This window comes from Canis lupus, chromosome 15 (genome assembly GCF_011100685.1).
Source record: "Canis lupus familiaris isolate Mischka breed German Shepherd chromosome 15, alternate assembly UU_Cfam_GSD_1.0, whole genome shotgun sequence".
NCBI classification, from domain to species: Eukaryota; Metazoa; Chordata; class Mammalia; order Carnivora; family Canidae; genus Canis; species Canis lupus.
The window spans coordinates 9,235,675-9,255,271 of record NC_049236.1 but is presented as its reverse complement, the minus strand read 5'-3'; the positions used below and the strand labels follow the sequence as shown (position 1 = coordinate 9,255,271).

The 19,597-nt window shown below is 39.9% G+C and overlaps 1 protein-coding gene and 1 long non-coding RNA gene across 5 annotated transcripts in view; one reads left to right on the top strand and one right to left on the bottom strand.

Annotated features, from left to right (window-relative positions):
- The window catches only part of LOC111098966, a 59,702-nt gene extending 45,817 nt beyond the window's left edge, over positions 1-13,885 (bottom strand). For 2 of the 3 annotated variants that reach the window (XR_005370220.1, XR_005370219.1), the window contains exons 1-2: positions 13,497-13,885; positions 6,748-6,857 (exon numbers count right to left, since the gene is read on the bottom strand). This is a non-coding gene — a long non-coding RNA (uncharacterized LOC111098966). The remainder of the gene's footprint in view (positions 1-6,747; positions 6,858-13,496) is intronic. The other variant, XR_005370218.1, reaches the window with a different exon arrangement.
- Positions 13,886-14,162: 277 nt separating this feature from the next.
- ZFYVE9 (zinc finger FYVE-type containing 9) overlaps positions 14,163-19,597 on the top strand; it is a 184,183-nt gene continuing 178,748 nt past the window's right edge. For both annotated transcript variants that reach the window (XM_038558014.1, XM_038558013.1), the window contains exon 1: positions 14,163-14,296. The gene's annotated coding sequence lies outside the window, so the exon portion shown is untranslated. The remainder of the gene's footprint in view (positions 14,297-19,597) is intronic.

Genomic DNA, 19,597 nt, shown 5'->3' with positions numbered 1-19,597 from the left:
GGGTCTCATCTCTTGACTCTCATTCCTTGCTCAGGTCACTCCAGCCACACTGTCAGTTCCCCAAGGTGCTTTTTCATATCAGGCCATTCATTCCACATGCTGTCTCCTAGCTAACTAGGTCTTCAGATCCCAACTTACATGTCACTTTCTCAAAGACAGCTTCCCAAATCCTCCTGAATAATTATTCTCATAGAATAATAACGATCTCCCTGCTCCCACTAATATCTTTCTTGATGATCTTATAATATTTAAGAGCTTAAGAGTATGATCTTTGGAAGCTGAGATCTGGGTTCAGATCCTTGCTCTGACACTTCTGCTGTGTGATCCAGGACCTATTCCTTAACCTTTCTGAACCTCAGAGTCTTAGTAAATGGAGAAGTTAGCATCAAACTCAAAAGGTTGTTATGAAGATTAAATGAGAATGCAAATGAAGCACTTAATGCAATGAGCAATAAGTGCTCATAAATTGTAGCTATTTATTATTATTGGTAACTATCACCAATAATAATTCTGTAAATGCTGCTAGGCCTATGCTATTGTACTTTTGTGCCATGGAAGACAACTACAATTTGTGTCAATATTCCTAGGTTTCAGTCCTGAAATGGATTCCATGGACTTGAGTATCCTTGGTCTTTGAGCCTCATTTCTTCACCTATAAAATAGGCTTATTAGCCCCTCCCCTACTTACCATGAAGGGCTATTATGGGGCTCAAACAGGACAGTACATGTACAAAGGCCGTGCAAATTGTAAAGGGCTATATGCAAAAGGTCTGTTATTAATAATCTTTGGCTCACCTTGCAAACGGACACTGAATAAACAAGGTAACATTGAAGTCATGTTCTAAGTGATTGAGGCCAAGGGAAGAGCTTTGGTCTGGAGGCCAAGTCTGAACCTGATCCTTTCTCTTGGGGCCAGTCCTCTTACCCCTGATTGTAGAGGGAAGCCTGAATATCTCCCCAATCTCTTCAATGCCTCAGGGTGTAAGGAGAGGAGAGAAAAGTCCAAAAGGAAGACATGGCTTGTTCGCCTGCTCTATTGCTGTCTGCCCAGATAGGGAGAGGGACCTGGTTAAGTCTCTTCCTGTGTCCTGATTCTTCTGACTCCTCCTTCCAGGTACACAGCATTGTTAAAACCCTGGATAGAAGGGCTTACTAGCTGAACTAGGAATAATGTTTCACATATCTTCACTGCCCATCCTACTTTGGCATTGTCACAGAAAACATATTTTCCTAGATAGTCAGGTAGATGGGTTAATATGTAAAAGAACAACACATGACTCAAATGTTGACCATCCATCCATTCATTTATTTGTGACCTAAGGCAGATCTTGGGTTTCATGTCCTCATCATATAAAATGGTAGATGCTGGATTCTGGGATCTTTGATGTTCCAGCCAGTGGCATGCTGGTAGATGCCTAATTAGATAATAAGTGAATAAGTAAATAAATACATTTAATAAGTAATTAAATAATGCATAATTACTGGCTCTCTGAGTATAGTTATGAAATGAAGGTTAATATTTTGTTTTTGAATAAGAAAGTGAATCAATGAAGAGATCTATTGGAAATTCACTCATTTGTCAATAATATGACTTATTTGCTACATCAGATGATAAGGTTTTTAAAAAAGATTTACTTATTTAAGAGAGAGAGAGCAAGGAGGGGGAGGGGCAGAAGGAGAGAGAGAATCTCAAGTGTAGAGCCCAACACGGGGTTCAATCCCACAACCCCATGACCCCAAGATCATAACCTGAGCCAAAATCAAGAGTCAGATGCTCAACCAACTGAGCTCCCCAGGCAGTCCCAAGTAATAGTTTTCAAGTGCTAGAAGAACATTTCTTCAATTTTTGTTGTGCTTTTCACAATGTGACAGTTATAGATATGATACAATTTTTTTTTAAAGATTTAATTTATTTATTCATAGAGATGCAGAGAGAGAGAGATTGACAGAGACACAGGCAGAGGAAGAAGCAGGCTTCACGCAGAGAGCCTGACGTGGGACTGGATCCAGGGTCTCCAGATCACGCCCCGGGCTGCAGGCGGTGCTAAACGGCTGCGCCACCGGGTCTGCCCATGATACATTTTTTTTGGATATGATACAATTTTAAGTTTAATCCACATTATTAACATTTGCTCTAACACTTTTTAAAATCTAGACAATTGGGACTCCTGGGTGGCTCAGCGGTTGAGCATCTGCCTTAGGCTCAGGGTGTGATCCTGGAGACCGGGGATCAAGTCCCACATCAGGTTCCCTGCAGGGAGCCCGCTTCTTTCTCTGCCCGTGTCTCTGCCTCTCCCTCTGCCTGTGTCTCTGCCTCTCTCTCTGTGTCTCTCATGAATAAATAAATATATTAAAAAAATAAAAATAAATAAAATCTAGACAATTAAGAAAACAAACCCTGACATGTGCCATTTGCCAATTTCTGTGGTATAAATACTCTTACCATAGCCAATTGCACAAAGTTTTAAAATTTGATGAAGACCAATTTGTCCCTTTTTCCTTTTGTTGTTAGAACTTTTGATGTCATATCTAAGAAATCACCACTTAATCCACAGTCACAAAGAGTTGTATCAATGTTTCCTTCTAACAATTTTATAGTTATAGCTTTTACATATAGGTCTTTGATTCATTTTGAATTCATTTTTTTATGGTATGAGGTAGGGGTCCAATTTCATTATTTTGCATATAGATAACCAAGTGCCCTGGCACCATTTGTTAAAAAGACAATTCTTTCCCCATTGAGGGGCATAGTGCACTATAATTTAAAATGTTCAAAACACTGAGAGTTAAAGCATTTTATTTCTTAGTAAAAAACTGTTAAGTAATTTGAATGGTGCTTGCTTTCTTATTGTATAATTTACAATATGACTGACCAACTTTTCCATGCTTGGAACATGCTCCCACTTCTAAGTTTGGGTCAGCTTTCAACATTTTATTCCTTGCACTTTCAACATTATGAAGTATGTCCAATAATTTTTAAGTGAAAAACATCTTCATTCTCTTGGTCACAACCATTATCTTCACTTATATCAATAAATTGGCCTTCACTAAGTTCCTCTGGCTATATATCTAGAGTCTTTCAAACAGAAGGTATATCAATATTCCCATACTCAATGATTTCTTCTATAATTTCATTAACATTAAAGTTCCACCTGCAGCTGTATCCCTTTTTGTTTCTTTTCTTTTTCTTTTTAAAAAAGATTATCTATGTAATCTCTACACCCAATTTGGGGCTTGAACTCATGAGACTGAGATAAAGAATTTCACACTCCTCTGACTGAGCCAGCCAGGTGCCCATCACTTTTTGTTTTTTTGCTTCATTTGATCTCCCCGCCAACCTCCTTGTTTGATTATTCATTCCTTTAAAGTGTCATGTGGTTTTTTATCACTAGTAGAAAAAGAAGCAACACAGTATATAATTTATTGTCTGTGTCAAAATTGAAAAAAAGATGATCAATCACTGACAGACTTTGAAAGAAGTGATTGAGGGGGGGCCTGGCTGGCTCAGTGGGTAGAGCATGTGACTCCTGATCTCTGTGTTGTGAGTTCAAGCCCCACATTGGGTGCAGAGCTTACAAAAAAAAAAAAAAAGGGGGTGTGATTGGTCAGTGAACATGATGTGAATCTATTATTTACATAGTGATTCATGGACTGAAGAAATAGCAGCAGTATTTGTACTTTGTGCAATTACTTATAGTTAACATACTATGATAAATGAAACTTCAGGGCCCCTGGCTGGCTCATTCAGTGGAGAATGCAACTCTTGATCTTGGGGTTGTGAGTCCGAGCCCCAGGTTGGGTGTAGAGATTACTGAAAAATAAATTCTTAAAAACAAACAAACCTGAGTTGTGTTTTGAGGGGATGTTACTTAACTAAACTGTGGTAAGTAAAATTAGCAAATTTCAGACCTATGCAAAGCAAGGGCTGCTTGTATTTAACTGTTTTTAATATAATGTATTTAGTTATAGTTTTATATAATTTAGCCTTTTACAAATTGCTGTAACAATTGGCTAGCAAAGTTTCTCAAAATTTGATAATTGGCTCTCATAATCCAATACAAGTTGGCCCCAGCCCATTACTGTTTGCAACTTACATGCTCCTCAGTTCTATAAATCCAATCCTTTCTTCCCACAGCCAAAACTGAGACACACACACACATAAATACTTTCAAAATAAAGGAAAAACTTTTCAACTCTATTCCTACAGTGTCTGGTTCATAGAGCTCAGTGCTTGTAGAATTCAGGTGGATTCATATTCACATGAGAATGCACACATAAATTCAGTTATTTCCTCATATGCATACCCTCATATGATTGGAGTATAGCATACCCAAATAAAACAGACCTGTAGGTCATCAGGTTGTAATGGATGCTAACTAATGGGCTGGTCTACTCTGTGCCCCCAAATATCTTTTGTTTATTTGGTTTTCTGATTACGAGAGGATATATGTACATTGGAAAGACTAAGGAATGGTGTAAAGAAGCCATTAACTCTTTTCTAGAGCTTTAGAGATAGAGACAGAAAACAGTGTTTGAGGTTAAAAAGAAAACGCAAGGAAAGATAATTAACTCTGTGTTTACCATGTATCTGGCACTTTGTTGGTAACACATATAGTTGTGTACCATACAAATAAGAAAAGTAAGACTTAGAAAGTGACTTCCTTCAAACAGCCTGAAATTGGTGCAGCTCGTATCACTTAACTCCAACGTGCAAGCTCCTCCCACTGCACTGTACCATCTCTGTACACGTTGGGCAGTGGCATGGACTGTGCTGGTGGGTAAAAGAGATCTGCTGAAGTGGACACCCTCAGGAAAGGCCCAGAGAGTCAAATGCTATATAACTTTCCTCCTCCAGTCTAGTCCATACTTACATCATTAGAACCTAGGTATCCAGAGTCTTTCTACTGTACCATACATGCCACGCTGCCTCATCTGTAATTCGTATGAAAAATACATCATAAACATTCCCCAGCATCAAGTGTATCCTAATATTTTCCTTCTGGGACCAGAGGATGGCAGTGTGAGTCATCATGATCAGTGTTAATAATAATGTTTATGCTTATGGAAATATGCTCTTGTGTTACTCAGATTTGACGTATATGAAGGCATTTCACTTATATTATAAATGCTCGTGGTGGTTTTCCCCTGCCTGGTAGTTGGTGCACATTCCCACGCTGAGTGTGGGAGGGTCCCACGGCCAGCATCCCATGGCCATGCTGAAGCAATGAGGAAATATGTAGTCAGATGGACCTGGTTTGGAATCTTAGCTCTGCCAATTACAGTCACCTTAGATAAGTAACTTCACCTCTCTGAACCTGTCTCCTACTCTGTCAACATGTTGAAACAGCACTCATCATTGTTTCCCTCAAGTCTGCTCCTCTTCCCCTGCTGTCTCTCTCTCAGATTGCACTGATTACCAAGTTGCCCAAGCCAGGAATTCAAGTGTCTCCTTTGACTTCTCCCTCTTTTTCACATGCCAATCTAATCATAGTCTGGTGATTTTGCCTCCTAAAATCACCATTTTCCCTCTACTACCCTAACTCAGGTCACCACCACTTTTGCCTGGGTTATTTCAATAGACACTTATAAATGGCTTCCTTGTCTCCAAATGAGTGTCCTCTAGTTTCTACACAACAGTTAAAGTGATCTTTTTTCTAAAATCAAACCCTTAATGCCACTGACCAGCTTAAATGCTCTAATGGCCTTTGATCACCCATAAAATAAAATCCAAAGTTCTTGACATAAATAAGGCCTTACTGATTTGGCCCCTGCCTTGGCTATCACTGCTCCCAACCTTGCCCTCACTGCCTCAACCAAAATTGCCCTCTCGGTTCTCCAGACACATCACGTTTTTTCTTGCCTCTAGGTTTTGGCACATTCTATTTCTGCTGCCTGGGATATGTTCTTTTCCTATTTCCTTGCCACTTCCCCATTCAATTTATGTAGCTAAGTCCCAGCCATTCTTCAGGTCTCTGCTTAGGTATCATTTCCCCTAAAAATTCCTGCCCAACACCTAAATTTGGGTCAGATGCCTCTGATTTGTTTTCTGTAGTACACTATACTTACCCTCTAAAATCATAATTGCCTATTTTCTCATCTACCTCTACTAGTAGAGTCTAAACTACTTAGGCAGAGACAGTACCTTGCTTACCACAGAACATAGTGCCCGGTAAATAGTAGTGTTCAGTAAATAGTTGACCAAGTGATTGAATTAATGAACTCTTCTTTGCTCTTACTGCTCAGGCTTTGTACTCTAGGTTTCAGCATCTGCTTTTAGCCTCTTTTCTGGTTTAGGTGACCTGTTCTTTTCTTGTACCTCCTAAGGCAACTCTATATTCTTTTACTGTCAACATCTTCTATAGTTCATTAGTATAGTCTATTCTTTTTTTAAAAAAAGATTTTATTTATTTATTTATTTATTTATTTATTTATTTATTTATTTATTTATGGCAGGGGAAGGGGTAGAAGGAGAGAATCCCAAGCAGACTCTAAGCTGACCTCAATCCCACGACCCCAAGATCATGACCTGTGCCAAAACCAAGAGTGGATATCTGCCAACTAAGCCATCCAGGCACCCCAGAACAGTCCATTATCTGTGCTTGTCAACTCTGACTACCTTCCTAGTTGTCCAGAGAGATTCAGATAATAACATTATTACCATTTAATGAACACCTACTCAATTCCTTGTATATATAATACACATTAGCCTCATCTCATTGATGAGTACACAGGCCCTTCCATTCATACCTTGTAGTTACTCATGATTTGAATCCATGGCTGTCTTTTTCCAGAGCTGTTCCACTACATAGCCTTGAAAGTGCTATATCTCTTATTGTATCAGGTTGGGCAGAAAATATCTGTGTTGGTAGGGAAGAGAGGCAATGATAGCAGTGAGGTACAACCCTTAGTAAGGGAAATTTGGTAATATTTAACAGAACTACATATGTATTTATCCCAGATATCCCACGTCTAAAAATTTACCCTAAAGATATATCTACATTAGAAAAACATGTATATATAAAATTATTCATTGCAACATTGTAATGCAAAATATTATAAACAATCTAAATGCCCTCAAATAGGGGAATTAGGGGAATGGGTGAATAAACTATAGAAGTGGTTCTCAAACATTTTGGTCACAGGCCCCCCTTTACTCTCTTATAAATTATTGAGGACCCCAGAGTTCTTTTGTTAATGTGGATTATATCTATTGGTATTTATCACCTTTGAAATTAAAGCTAAGAAAATATTTTAAACAATTATTTATTTAAAATAACAATAGTGAACTCATCATATGTTAACAAAAATAACTCATTTTAATAAAAAATAACTATATATTCTAAAACAAAAACATAGTAAGAAGAGTGGCATTATTTGCATTTTTGCAAATCCCTTTAAAGTTAATCCACTAGAAGATAGTGGGGTTATCATATCTGCTTCTCCATTCAATCTGTTGGGATATGTTGTTTTAATTGAGATATATGAGGAAAATCTGTTTTGTAGTTAGGAAAGTGAGGAATGTTTTATTTTTTAATATATATTTTAAAAGGTTTTATTTATTTATTCATGAGAGACACAGAGAGAGAGGCAGAGACACAGGCAGAAGGAAAAGCAGGCTCCCTGGGGGGGGGGGGGCTTGATGCAGGACTCAATTTCAGGACCCTGGGATCACGACCCGAGCCAAAGGCAGACACTCAACCATGGAGCCACCCAGGTGTCCTGAATGCGGCAATTTCTTAAAGGTTAACTGCAACATGGAATCTGAAACTATTATCAATGAACTTTTTGTACTCTATTCCATTAAAATCCTTTGGTCTATATTAGACTTTAAGGGGATATTTTACCCATGTATGTTTTTATAACATCTTGCATTGGTCATTTTTAAAAAGATTTTATTTATTTATTAGAGAGAGAAGAGAGAGGAGCAGGGGAGGGTCAGAGAGAAAGGGGGAAGCAGGCTCCCTGCTAAGCAGGGAGCCTAATGAAGGGCTCAATCCCAGGACTCTGGGATCATGACTTGAGCTGAAGGCAGACCCTTAACTGACTGAGCTGCCAACACGTCTTGCATTGGTCATTTGAAAAAAATATTAGCTCAGAGTTATGCACGCCTTCCAAATGTTAACACATTTCACTATACAATAATTTTCAAAAAAAAACCACTCCACAACATTTGTTCATATCACCACTCACGTCTTCAAAAAAGTTTGGGAAGCTGCTGAGCTCATGGTGGTGAATACATTTTCCAAAATTCTAATTTTTACTTGAAAACTTGAATTTTATCTTTGGCAACAAACACTTCCTTGAAGTGACAAGCATATCCATTTTGTTTTCTAGAAAATGTCTGCCAAATTTCCACATCTGAAAAATGATAGTTTATCTGTTGTTCTTTAAAGTAAAAATGATGTTCAAGTAAGTGAGCGGCGTGTGTGTGTGTGTGTGTGTGTGTGTGTGTATGTTTTCTAGCTTTACTCTCTTAGGGAGCTTAGAAGCAATGGTACCATAGTGACAATGAACACACCTACTACCTAGATCTTGATTTTTAAACATCATTCTCCACTAAATGGAACTAGGGTTATGAAAGGAAATGGGTGATTCTAGAGGCTGGGAAAGCACAAAGTAATCCTGGGACGTAGTGCTACAAAGTAAGGGAAATGTTTAAAAAATGATAAGCTCCCAGCTCATTTTGATATAAATCAATAAATTGATAAATGAATAAATGAATAAATGAAGAAGCAAGATGCTCTCCTACACAGTAAGAAGACAAAAAATGTATAAGGAATGTTAATGATGGAATTATAAAATTACCATTTGGCAACAATTATAGTCATGACTGTTTCAAACAAGCATTATCAATAAATGTTAAAACTTGAATGTAGTCTCAGATGACTCCCTACAAGATATTTATTAATTACAAAAAGCAAACTAGTTACTTAACGCTGGATAAACCTGACAGATAACACCTTAATTAACCAAGTGAACAAAGTTGTTATCACCAGTGATGGGACACACAGTATCCCATGCCTCCTGAGGCACTAAGGAAGACACAACATCAATTCTGTAGTATTCCTGCCAAAAATGCAGAACTTGAATCTAATAAAAAAAATATCAGACAAACTCAAATTGAGGGGTATTTTACAAAATAAATGACCTATATTTTTTAAAAGTGTCAAGGTTATAAAACACAAAGACTGAGAAACTGTTCCAAATTAAAGAAGATTAGAGATTTAACAACAATTATGTGTGATCCTGCACTCAATCCTGGACCAGAAAAAAACAATTATTTTTTGTATAAAGAATGTTAGTGGGACAATTGGCAAAATTGAATAAGGTCATAAATTAGATCATAGTATGGTATCAGTGTTAATTTTCTGATTTTGCGAATTGTACTGTGATATTTGTACTCTGTTTTGAGGAAATGCACTGAAAAATATTTAGGGATAAATGGGCCAGAACATAATTATAACAGTTTGTTTATACATCTATAAGTATCCATCTTTAGAAGAAGGAGGAAGAATGACAGCAAGTGCACACACAAGTCAGTAAATGAGAATAATAAAGCAAATGTGGTTAGATATAGGTGAGAGATATATGGGATTTTTGTAGTATTTTTGCAACTTTTCTTTACATCTGAAATGATTTTTTTGAAATTATTTTTTTTTTTAACTTTCTCTTTTTAGGGTCTAAAATTTTTTTTTCTAAAGTAATCTCTACACTCAACATGAGGCTTGAACTCATGACCTGCCGATCAAGAGTTGCATGCTCTACCAACTGAGTCGGCCAGGTACCCCAAAATTATATTTTAAAAGAAGTTTAAAAATCCCATAAACATAACATTTTGAACTATTTCCTTCTAAATAAATATATAAAAACTTAATTGGGATCATACAATACTCTTTTACTTAACGTTGCTTTTCTTTTACTTTTTTAAAGAGATTTTGAGAGAGAGAGAAGGAAGCAACCTCCCTGGGGACTATCCCAGGACCCCAGGATAATGAGCTGAGTCGCCCAGGTGTCCCTTAACACTGTTTTAAATTTGATAGGGAATCATGAGCAGTTTTCAATGTCATTTAAAATTCTTTAAAAACACAGTTATTAATAATATTTGTGTACTGTAATTCATTTAATTCCTTTATAGTTTTCCTTATATTTTTGTTATAAACCTACAGCAATGTACATAATAAAGATCTTTTTGCATATATCTTTATTCACATATTTAATTACCTACTTTTGTTTGATTCCTAAAATGGGATTTGCTTTGTTCTTTTGTAAATGATTCAAGGGACCTAACAATTTCCTTTTTAAGTCTGGGCTGCACTACTGACTTATGGTCTGTTCAGTAGCACTGTGAATTCTGGGTTTGACTCCTGGCTGTGGTTGGTGATTACAGGGGGGTGTGGAGGACTGCAGCTGGCAGCAGCAGGCTGGGGACAGTTTGGGGCTGCAGGGCAATCATCTGTTGAAGGGGAGTCTTTCTTTATGGTGGGCCCTGAAAGTTAAAGAGAATTACCTAAAAAGTCACTGAATGGGTGGAATGCACTAGCCTGATGCACATCAGGCTAAGCCAGCCGAGATCAGTTTTTTTTTTTTTTTCGAGATCAGTTTAACATTCTCTGAGCTGTCCTCTGAGACTGGTTGTGTGGACACAGAGATGAACCAAACACTGAGCCTGGGGCTCAAAATCTGATAGGAGAGACATATAAGTAAACAGAGATTGACAGTGTATTGATAAGTGCTTATAAATTTGGGAAGCACAAGGATTATTTGGAACATGAAAGAGGTTTTGTGCCTTCTTTTATTTTTTTTAAAGATTTTATTTATTCGTGAGAGACACACAGAGAGAGGCAGAGACATAGGCAGAAGGAGAAGCAGGCTCCATGCAGGGATCCCGATGCGGGACTGGATTCCAGGACCCCGGGGTCACAACCTGAGCCAAAGGCAGAGGCTCAACCATGGAGCCCCCAGACACCCCTTGTGCCTTCTTTTAAACTGTTTTTTTTATTAAGAATTTTATTTATTTATTCATGACAGACACAGAGAGGCAGAGACACAGGCAGAGGGAGAAGCAGGCTCCCCATGGGGAGCCCCGTGTGGGACCCAATCCCAGGACCCCAGGATCATGACCTGAGCCAAAGGATGCTCAATCACTGAGCCACCCAGGCGTCCCTTCTTTTAAACTTTTATATAGTATCTACTCACACATAAATATAATATTCATTCATTCCTCTTTCCTCCTTTTTGTTCATTGCACATAACATTTACTGAACATATACCTTAGACCACAGTGAGTGGTAGTAGAGTTGGAGAGGAGAGAAATTTCAGTAACAGCAAGAAGTATAATTTATCAGACTCAGTGACTAATTATCCAGAATTAAGGATAACTCCTGTGTCATTCACAAAGCAAGAAAATGGATATCTCTTTGGCCTCATTTCCCCCCCAGTTTTATCGACGTGTAATTAATTGACAAGTAAAAACCTTGATTTTTTAAGTTTATTATTTTTGTTAGTGATGTCTACACTTAGCATGAGGCTGGAACTCAGGACACTGAGATCAAGAGTTGCATGATTCTCTGAGCAGGCCAGGTGCCCGAAGGCCTTAATTTTTCAGAATAAAATTTAAAAGCAAAGAAAATTTTTATTGGGATGCTGCTATAGCTTAAACTCACGTGAAGAAACTATTCTTAGCATACTGGCTTTCTACGGGATGTGTATGGCATAAAAATGAAAATGGAAAGGTCTACCAGATTAGGAATAAAAGGGTATTTTAGAGTCACTGTGTAGTTGTGGAAATCAATGCAAAACTGAGAGTAGGTAACCAAATCAATTGACAGCAGGTGAAAGATTAAAATGAAAAAGGTTTATAGTAGAGGAGGGGAAAACAGAGGAGAGCTATTTCAGGAGCAGAGAGCAAACTGGGTAGGAAGAGTTGAGTGATGGAATGAAATTAGAGATGAAATGATTTACAGTAGACTACTATGATCAGGAAGTGATAGTGATGATAAAGGCAGTCTCTTTCAGCAACATATTTGAATAGAAGGGGAGAAAGTGTGAAGCAAGAGGAAACTGGTCTTGGGAACAAATGAATCATCTTCATGTAGTAGCTACACCCTGGGTAGCATGATTATTCATAAACAAATGCAGATTTCCTGTGGTGGTAGTGAACCAGGTTTGGAAAGCACTGTTAACGCTGGGTTGCCAAACTAATCTAAATGAAAGGGCCTATTTCTCTAGATTGAAAATTTTTAGCAACAGTAACTTACAGCATTTTCTGAGTATTGCAAAAAGGATTGTTAGGGCATCAAATGGGAGACTGAAGGAATCTCAGTGTCTACTTCCAGCTCTCCCTTCTGTTAGATGTATTTCACATGTAAAATGGTGGTAGTAGAGTACTTAATTCATAGAGTTGTTATGAGGATGAATCACAGTTTTTCTCTGAGCCCCAGTTTCTCTTGCTTTAAAAAGGGGATAGTGATTTTTTTTTCTTTTTTTTTGTAATGTGACTCAGAAGTAGGTGGTGAAGGCACACTCAGGATTGTACAGGAACAGGAACAGCTCATTGATTGGAGGAGAGCTGTAAGGTTATATTTTCTCTAAGGTGGCTTTTCAATTATTATTTGAACGTTCCCAGAGACCTTATATAATTTTCTCATTAAGATTATTATTAGGACATAACCTAAGGTGAGATTGCCTTATAACTTTTATATACAGAAAAGTATACTAGCTTTACGCTAAAATCTGCTTTGCAATAGAATGTTATAGCATCTAGTGTATTAGGCTCTATTTTTCCTCAGTGGAGGGAAATTACATAAATCCATTAATGAAATTTAGGAAAATTTTACCCAGACCAGGGACAATAAAGAACAATGCACCATCTTTTTTTTTTTTTTCCTCCCTTTTCTGATGCACTCATGTTTTGAAAGGGATATATTTACACAGAGATTGAGAGAGAAAGAACAAAAACAGATGGGAACAATCTTGAATTTAAGAAAGACTGAGAGGGTGTTTTGGAACCAACAATAACTGGAACTAACATTGAGAAGCTACTTCTCTGGGCTAGTTCTTCACATAAATTACCTCCCATTTTCACAACAACCAGCACGGCAGGCACGAGAAACCCCAGGTTCAGAAATAGGAGGTAACCTGCCCAGGGTCACCGGCTAACCCGCGCCGCCAGGTCCCTGCTTGCCCATCCGCCACAGCGCTCCAGGACAAAAGTGTCCTGTTACTGGAGAGTTTGGGCCCAGGCGATCTGGAGGATTTCCTTCCCTTCCGACGGTCTTTTGGTTTCTCCTGCTTTCGGTTCTGGCGTGTGCATCCCGAGGCTGAGGGGGGCCGCACGGGATCCCCGCAAACAGAAGGGTTCCGCAGGCCGCGCGACGCGCCCACTTCCTTCCCTCAGGGCCCGACCCGGGGTCTGACTGCGGTCGGGGCGGAAGAGTGGGGGTGGGGTGGGGTGGGGTGGGGGGTAACGTAGACGACGGGGGGGGGGTGGTTCTTACCTTTAAGTTGTTTATGAATTTCAGGACAACCCGTTGGCTATTCTCTTGCTCGGCATATTATGTTTTTTTCTAATTTGGGGTCGGTTTGGGATTAAGGACCTGGTACCCGTCGGAAATTTCTGTACCGCTCTGCACAGCAGATCCAGAAGTTAAGGTCAAAGACCATTCAGGTGCTATGGGCGCGGGTTTTGCACGGGCGCGTGGACGCAAGGTTGGCGCTGGGTCCGCATCCTACACGCACACCCACGGAAGGGCTCAGGGGGCCGTCGCCCCCCGAGCGACGGAAGCCCGCAGCGCCCCTCAGGCCCGCTCTGACGAGAACGCGCGGTGACGGCCGCCCGCGCACCTTCGGGGGAGAAGGGGAGGGCCGGGCGCTCGCGGCCCGGGGCGGGGGCCGGGCTTCCGAGGGCAGCGCCGCGCCCGGAGCCCCCGCCCTCCCCGCCGCTCGCGCCGGGCGGCCGCCGCAGTCCCCGCGCCGTAGCCGGCCGTGGGGCCCAGGGGGCGCTGTGGGCCAGCGGCGCCGGCGGCGGGAGCGGCCACGGCGACGCTGGAGGCTCCGCCGCCGCCCCCCGCCCGCCGCCCGCCGCCCCGCGCCCGGCCCGGCTCAGCGGCGCCCCTCCGGGACCCGCGTGCTGCGGCGGCCCGTGAGCCCCATGCGGCTCGGCGGGCGCTGGGCCTCAGCAGCAGCGGCGGCCGCAAGCCCTTCAGGAGCGGCAGGCGTCGCGGCGGCGCCCTCCGGAGGAGGCTGTCGGCCCAGGCGCGGCCCCCCGGCCATGCTGAGGCGGCGGCCGCGGCTCGAGGTGAGTCTGGCGCGGCGCGGGGGACCCCCGGCCTCCCGCCGCATGAGGGGCTCGGCGGCCGCCTCCGCCAGCCCGCGGCTCGGGCCTCGAGCCTTCCCTCCGCGTCCCCGCGAGGCGCGAGGCCGGGGCGACTAGGCCCCGCGCCGCCGGGAAGCCCTCGGCCTGGCCTGGGTCCCGGCGGCCGCGGCGGGCGCGCCCCGACCCCCGCGGGCGGCCCGGGCCCGCGCACCCTGGAGGCCGCCGCTCGGCCCCGCGGTGGGGGCGGGGGACTGCCGAGAAGGGGGCGCGGAAGCCCGCGGCCCTCGCGGCCGCTGCCAGGGTCGCCCACCGCGCACCGGGCGGGAACAGCCGCTTGCGTCGTATTCGAGCTGAGATTTCCTCACCTGCCGCGAGCTCGCCCCTGCGGCTTCCTGTGACATTTACCTCCGAGACGGGGCTGTTGGAGAAAGCCCCTCCTAGCTTGGCTCCAAGTTTCCTACATAAATACTCACAATGATAAAAATATCCTTTTTTTTTTTTTTTTAAACAATGGTCTGTTCCCTCTTCTCCCTAATAAGAGTGTAAATATTTTAATGCCTCAGTTCTCAATACAAAGAAGTTCCACCTATTAAATAGATCCACAGAGTGGATGACAAGGGGATTTTAAAAAGTCAGGCTAACTACACTAATGACATACCTGGTCGAAATGGGACAGTCTAAATTTTAGAGGTTAAGTGATCTGGTATTAATGTGAAAAATAATGATTACAGATTGAAACCTTAAAGCCAGGTGTTTTGGTGTTTATGGTTTATGATAAATGTGGTTACAGGTTATTCTTGTTTTCCTATTACGTATGTGAAGGTTACAGGATTAATAAGTACTTCTAGAACTTTGATAATTGTGAATAAAATCTGCTTATTGTAGAAAATTCGAAGAATACAGAAACCTACTGTGTCAACTCTCAATAAATATTTAATAGTGCGGAAAAAGTCACCCATAATCTTATAGTTAGTACATTTTGATGGTCACTTAAAGTTTTAAATGGGCTTGTACTGTTGATGATTTAAAAGTTATTGGCTTATGATTACTTTATTAATTATTCAAATTGCGTTTAATTATTATTTCTGTCAGGTTCAGAGTTAACTGGTTCCCTTTTACTATTTAACATCCAGTCGTTTTTGTAGGACTTACAAAAATGTTTTACTAAATTACGTTGCAGTCATAGTTGAACTCATCAACTATGTGAAGAGAGAGGCAGAGACACAGGCAGAGAGAGAAACAGGCTCCATGCAGGGCCTGAGGTCGGTCTGCAGGCTCCTGAGGTCTAGAGAAGTTTGGTGTAGTAAACATTTTTGAGGACCTTTCCTGTTAGATGTGGTAGGCTTGGATTGTTTTTGTAAGATTTTGCTTAAATACTTAAAACTGTAAAAAAAAATTGGCTTGATTAAAATAATTGGGGGGAGTAGATTAAGTTTCGGAAGTCTAGTTCAATTCTCAAAGTGTCTCTAAAGACTACAACCATTAGAATCAGCTGAGAGTGCTTATTAAGATATGCAGATTCCTGGTCCCTTGAATCAGGATTTCTAGAGATCATGGTGGCCCAAGGATCTTTATTTTTACCAAGCTCCCCAATTCGTAGTCCTCTTAAAGTTTGAGAATCACTGATATACGAAGTTAAAAGTTAACTAACCTGGTCAAGCCTAAATGACAGTATCTGTTTTCTAGCAAAGCTATCAATCTTAAGTGGCAGTACAATCATTTATCATAGCAACAGATAATGGTGTTACAATCTTAGAAAGAAAAATGATATTTCAAGGGATAGCTGATTCAATTAACATATATCAGCCTTTTCTGGTGGCTGTGGTGTTATAGGATACCTGGCCACTTATCTTGTCACTTAATCTCTTCTTGGACTTTGAAGTCATTGTCTATAAAATGTAGATAGATACTACACTTACCTTGCAAGGCTTTTAGGGTTAATTCATCTGAAAAAGTTTTCTAATTTGTGGAAGATCTTTATAAAAGTTTAGCTATTAGTATTAAGTGTTAGGTCCTGTGTTTGGTGTTCTAGGAGCACAAAAATGACCATGGTCTCTCTGCTAGCAACTAGCCAACTGTGGAGACAGAACTCTTACGAGGCAGACAAGAGTTGAGCAGAACATGCTGGATCTCTCTTTAAGGCTTCGAATATTTGGAGCACCTGCGTGGCTCAGAGGTTGGGCCTCTGCTTTTGGCTCAGGTCGTGATCCTGGGGTCTTAGGATCAAGTCTCACATCAGGCTTCCTGCATGGAGCCTGCTTCTCCCTCTGCCTATGTCTCTGCCTCTTTCTCTCTCTCTGTGTGTCTCTCATGAATAAATAAAATCTTAAAAAAAAGAAAGCTTCAAATATTTAATCAACAGCTTGCCCTTTAAGAATTAGTAATTTTTATATGTGATCATTCCCTTCTATTCCATTCCCTTCTATTCTATAATTGTTTTATTCTGTAAGGAGAAAGTTGTATATGTTGCCTGGTAAGTAATAGTTGTATATTAACTCCCTTAGAAAGGCAGAATGAATGAAGATGGTCCCATTTCTTCTTCTGTTGCTAAGCTACCAGTGTGCATCCCATTCAGTAAACTTTTATTTGGCACCTGTTATATATGTTGGCCACAGACAAGTTGCAAGGCACAAATCTCGTTTAAAAGATAATTGCCTGGACTTAAATACATTCCTAAAGACATTGTGTGTGTGTGTGTGTGTGTGTGTGTGTGTGTGTGTGTGTGTGGTGGTTTATGGTTGCTAATTGCATGATGTGGTACAGAGTATGGAGTCAGATGTGGGCAGGAATTCTTACTACAACTCTTAGAACAATGTGACATTTAGATCCTGAGTTGCTTCTTATGTAGTAATAATTGGAGTAGTACCCATCACAGAGAAGTAGAACTAGTTCCATGAGATAAAAATAATGAAAAGCAATTAGCTCAGGATCTTTTAAAAGTACCCAATAAATGTTCACATCCATTTCTCTTTTTGGGAAAAACAAAATTAAAAATAGAGTTTGGAATTTATATGTGACTTAAAACATGGTAGCTTTAATTTTTTTTAGAGAATGAATCTACTTTTGGAATTCTTAAAAATTTTTGATAGAAAACAATTTGATTGTAATTATTATACATATTTCCCATCTCATTTTTACTGAATAAATGAGCTATTCTGTATGTATAGGGTACACTTATTACATTGTCAGAGTTTTATTTTCCATTATTCATTTTCGGACTTTTACGTGATTTTTTATTGTGTGTACCTGGCTTGCATTATATAGAGCAACGTTTTTAGTGTAAGGTAATAATGAGAGATAAATAGTTGCAGTTATTGAATAAAACTAGTCTATATACTTAGTTTTCAAAAACAATATCAATTTGTTAAATTGCATTATTTAAAAACTGAATGGTCTTCAAAACATAGACTTTTCTTTACAAACTGTAGATTAGATCTAGATTTTTATAACCTGTCAGATATGGGATTCAGTCTTATAACCTATAGGACCTTGAACAAATTTCTTACCCCTTTTAAGCCTTAATTATTCTATAAAATGAAGCTGTTAATGCCTATTTTATAGAATTATTGTAAGGATTAAATGATACAGTATGTAAATCAGAGCTGCAATTCAATTTCATGAATCCTGGTAAATCATTGTTACCCTAAAAGTGGAAAGTATACTTTTTGTTTACTTGTATTTGAAAAAACTTGAAAGATCATTATTTATACAGTTTACAACTAGGAAATAAAATCAATATGATTAATTTTGAACTATTAGAGATTGTTAAATTAGGGAGAAATTAAGGTATCAGAGTTAGCATTTTAATGGTGTAGTTAGTGGAATGTTTTATGCTTTATAAATAAATATTTAATAAAACAATTTAAAAATGCTATGTTTAGGGACACTTGGGTGGCTCAGTGGTTTAGCACCTGCCTTCAGTTCAGGGCGTGATCTTGGAGTCCCCGGATAGAGTTCTGCATCGGGCTCCCTGCATGGAGCCTGCTTCTCCCTCTGCCTCTGCCTGTGTCTCGGTGTCTCTCTCTCTCTGTCTCTCTGTCTCTCTGTCTCTCATGAATAAATAAATAAAATCTTAAAAAAAAATAAAACACAGAAGTAGTAAATCCATGCCCTAGGTTTTAAAGATTAATTAAACTTAAATGAAAACTTAGTATCTTTTGAGGGAAGGAGTCTTAGGAAGTAAGACCTAAGGAAATGATAAAATGAGTCTAGAACTTTTCACTAAAAAAGAAAGTTTGGGTGTATTCAGTCCTGGGTTCTCCTGGCTGTTTGAAATAATGTTAACTTTATTAGTTAAAGTTAACTTTAAGATGTAAAGTGAAGAATACATGTATTTCAGTTAAATTTAAAATATTAGATAAGACTCTTTTTTAGTAACAGCTTTGTTGAGATATAGTTCAAATACTATACAGTTAACCCATTTAAAGTGTAGAGTTCAATGCTGTGAGGTATTCAGAGTTATGCAGATATTACCAGCATCTGCTTTTTGATATTTTCATCACCCCAAAAAGAAATCCACTCCCTGTTTCCTCTCAATCTACCCAGCCCTAGGCAACCACTAATGTGCTTTCTGCCTATATCCCATCTCTTCTGGACATTTCGTATAAGTGGAATCATAAGATATATGATTGGTTTCTTTCTTTGAGCATAAGGTTTTCAGGGTTTGTCCACGTTTTAGCATGTACCAGTAATTCATTTCTTTATACTACTGAATGATATTCCATTATAGGGATATGCCACATTTTATTTATCCCTTCGTCAGTTTGGGTTATTTTTTCTTTTGGGCTGTTATGAACAATGTGAACATTTATTTTTTTATTTTTAAAGATTTTATTTTTTATTAATGAGAGAGACAGAGAGAGAGAGAGAGAGAGAGAAAGAGAAAGAGAAAGAGAGAGAAGCAGACTCCATGCAGGGAGCCGGACATAGGACTCAGTCCCAGGTCTCCAGGATCACACCCTGGGCTGAAGGCAGGTGCCAAACCGCCGAGCCACCCAGGCGTCCCTACTGTGAACATTTAATGTACAAATGTTTTCCTTTGTTTTGGGTATACACCTAGTGTTATATTGTCAGGGTCAAAAGGTAACTTTTCAAACCTTTTTGAGGACTGACCGTTTTGTATTCCCACCAGCAATGTAGAAGGGTCCAGTTTCTGCATATCCTCACCAACCCTTATTATTATGTCTTTTTTTTTTTTTAGATCTTTTTAATTAGAGCCATCTTAGTGGGTGTGAAGTGGTAAATTAAGGCTCTATTTGAGGATTATAACTTTTACTTACAGTC